Here is a 3,600-nt window from a genome sequence, read left to right on the forward strand (position 1 = left end):
GGGAGGGTACGGAAACGTGGGAGGGTCAGGCTACATGCTGACGCATGGGTCAGTGCCAGCGTATGGGCCAGGAGTAGGCTATGGCTTGGGGGTTAGGTGTAGGGCTTGTGGTGTGTTTCCCTTCCGTACTAGTGTTAGGGTTAAGGAACGGCAAGGCTTAGGGCACAGGTGACGTTACGGTAATGTGGGAAGGTCAGGCTACGTGCTGACGCACATGTCATTGCCAGCGTATGGACCAGGAGTAGGCTACGGCTTGGGGGTAAGGTGTAGGGCTGGTGGTGGGTTTCCGTTGGGGGCTAGGGTTAGGGTTATGGAACGGCAAGGCTTAGGGCACAGGTGAGTGTACGGAAACGTTGGAGGGTCAGGCTACATGCTGACGCATGGGTCAGTGCCAGCGTACGGGCCAGGAATAGGCTACGGCTTGTGGGTAAGGTTTAGGGCTGGTGGTGGGTTTCCGTTCCGGGCTAGGGTTTGAGTTAGGGAACGGCAAGGCTTAGGGCAGAGGTGACGGTACGGTAACATGGGAGGGTCAGTCTACGTGCTGAAGCACATGTCAGTGCCCGCGTACGGGCCAGGTGTAGGCTACGTCATAGGGTAAGGTTTAGGGCTGGTGGTCGGTTTCCGTTCCGGGCTAGGGTTAGGGTTACGGAACGGCAAGACTTAGGGCACAGGTGAGGGTACGGAAACGTGGGAGGGTCAGGCTACATGCTGACGCAAGGGTCAGTGCCACCGTACAGGCCCGGAGTAGGCTACGGCGTAGGTTAAGGTTTAGGGTTGGTGGTGGGTTTCCATTCAGGGCTAGGGTTAGGGTTAGGGAACGTCAAGGCTTAGGGCACAGGTGATGGTACGGAAACATGGGAGGGTCAGGCTACGTACTGACGCACGGGTCAGTGCCAGCGTACGGGCCAGGAGTAGGCTACGGCGTAGGGTAAGGTGTTGGGCTGGTTGTGGGTTTCCGTTCCGGGCTACGTTTAGGGTTAGGGAACGGCAAAGCTTAGGGCACATGTGAGGGTACGGAAAAGTGGGAGGGTCAGGCTACGTGCTGACGCACGGGTCACTGCCAGTGTACGGGCCAGGAGTAGGCTACGGCTTGTGGGTAAGGTTTAGAGCTGGTGGTGGGTTTCCGTTCGGGGCTAGGTTTAGGGTTAGGGAACGGCAAGGCTTACGGCACAGGTGAGGGTACGGAAACGTGGGAGGGTCAGGCTATGTGCTGACGCACGGGTCAGTGACCGCGTACGGGCCAGGTGTAGGCTACGACATATGGTGAGGTGTAGGGCTGGTGGTGGTTTTCTGTTCCGGCTAGGGTTAGGGTTAGGGAACGGCAAGGCTTAGGGGACAGGTGAGGGTACGGAAACGTGGGAGTGTCAGGCTACGTGCTGACGCACGGGTCAGTGTCAGCATATGGGCCAGGAGTAGACTACGGCTTGTGGGTAAGGTTTAGAGCTGGTGGTGGCTTTCCGTTCTGGGCTAGGGTTATTGTTAGGAACGGCCAGGCTTAGGGCAGAGTTGAGGGTCCTGAAACGTGGGAGGGTCAGGCTACTTGCTGACACACGTGTCAGTGCCAGAGTACGGGCCAGGAGTAGGCTACGGCTTGGGGTTAAGGTGTAGGGCTGGTGGTGGGTTTCCATTCTGGGCTAGGGTTAGTGTTAGGAACGGCCAGGCTTAGGGCATAGTTGAGGGTCCTGAAACGTGGGAGGGTCAGGCTACTTGCTGACGCACGTGTCAGTGCCAGAGTACGGGCCAGGAGTAGGCTACTGCTTGGGGATAAGTTGTAGGGCTGGTGGTGGGTTTCCATTTTGGGCTAGGGTTTGGGTTACAGAACGGCAAGGCTTAGTGCTCAGGTGAGGGTACGGAAACGTGGGAGGGTCAGGCTACGTGCTGACGCACGGGTCAGTGCCAGCATACAGGCCATGAGTAGGCTACGCCGGAGGGTAATGTCTAGGGCTGGTGGTGGGTTTCCGTTCCGGGCTAGGGTTAGGGTTAGGGAACGTCAAGTCTTAGGGCACAGGTGAAGGTACGGAAACGTGGGAGGGTCAGGCTACGTACTGATGCATGGGTCAGTGTCAGCGTACTGGCCAGGAGTAGGCTACGGCGTAGGGTAAGGTCTAGGGCTGGTGGTGGGTTTTCATTGTGGACCACGGTTAGGGTTAGGGAACGGCAAGTCTTAGGGCACAGGTGAGGGTACGGAAACGTGGGAGGGTCAGGCTATGTGCTGACGCACTGGTCAGTGCCATCGTATGGTCAAGGAGTAGGCTACGGCGTAGGGTAAGGTTTAGGGCTGGTGGTGGGTTTCCGTTCTGGGCTAGGGTTAGTGTTAGGGAATGGCAAGGCGTAGGGCACAGTTGAGGGTACGAAAAAGTGGGAGGGTCTGGCTAAGTGATGACGCACAGGTCAGTGCCAGCGTACGGGCCAGGAGTAGGCTACGGCGTAAGGTAAGGTGTAGGGCTGGTGGTGGGTTTCCGTTCTGGGCTAGGGTTAGGGTTAGGGAACGGCAAGGCTTATGGCACAGGTGAGGGTACGGAAACGTGGGAGGGTCAGGCTACGTGCTGACGCACGGGTCATTGCCAGCGTATGGGCCAGGAATAGGCTACGGCTTTTGGGTAAGTTTTGGGGCTGGTGGTGGGTTTCTGTTCTGGGCTAGGGTTAGGGTTAGGAAACGGCAAGGCTTAGGGCACATGTGAGGGTACGGAAACGTGGGGGGGTCAGGCTACGTGCTGACACACGGGTCAGTGCCAGTGTACAGGCCAGGAGTAGGCTACGGCGTAGGGTAAGCTGTAGGGTTTGTGGTGGGTTTCCGTTCCGGACTAGGGTTAGGGTTAGGGAAAGGCAAGGCTTAGGGCACAGGTGAGGTTACAGAAACGTGGGAGGGTCAGGCTATGTGGTGACGCACGTTTCAATGCCAGCATACTGGCCAGGAGTAGGCTACGGCTTGGGGGTAACCTGTAGGGCTGGTGGTGGGTTTCCGTTCCGGGCTAGGGTTAGGGTTAGGGAACGGCAAGGCTTAGGGCACAGGTGAGGGTATGGTAACGTGGGGGGTCAGGCTACATGCTGACGCACGGGTCAGTGCCAGCGTACGGGCCAGGAGTAGGCTACGGCGTAGGGTATGGTGTAGGGCTGGTGGTGGGTTTCCGTTTCGGGCTACGGTTAGGGTTAGGGAACGGCAAGGCTTAGGGCACAGGTGAGGGTACGGAAACGAGGGAGGGTCAGGCTACGTGCTGACGCACGGGTCTCTGCCCGCGTACGGGTCAGGAGTAGGCTACGGCTTGTGGCTAAGCTATAGGGCTGGTGGTGGCTTTCCGTTCCGGGGTAGGGTTAGGGTTAGAGAACGGCAAGCCTTAGGGCACAGGTGAGGGTACGGAAACGTGGGAGGGTCAGGCTACGTGCTGACGCATGGGTCAGTGCCCGCGTACGGGCCAGGTGTAGGCTACAGCATAGGGTAAGTTGTAGGGCTGGTGGTGGGTTTCCGTTCCGGGCTAGGGTAAGTGTTAGGGAACGGCAAGGCGTAGGGTACAGGTGAGGGTACGGAAACGTGGGAGGGTCACGCTACGTGCTGACGCACGGGTCAGTGCCAGCATATGGTCCAGGAGTAGGCTACGGCTT

The sequence above is a fragment of the Mesoplodon mirus genome (assembly GCF_964341445.2).
Source record: "Mesoplodon mirus genome assembly, contig: HAP1_SCAFFOLD_1096, whole genome shotgun sequence".
NCBI lineage: Eukaryota > Metazoa > Chordata > Mammalia > Artiodactyla > Ziphiidae > Mesoplodon > Mesoplodon mirus.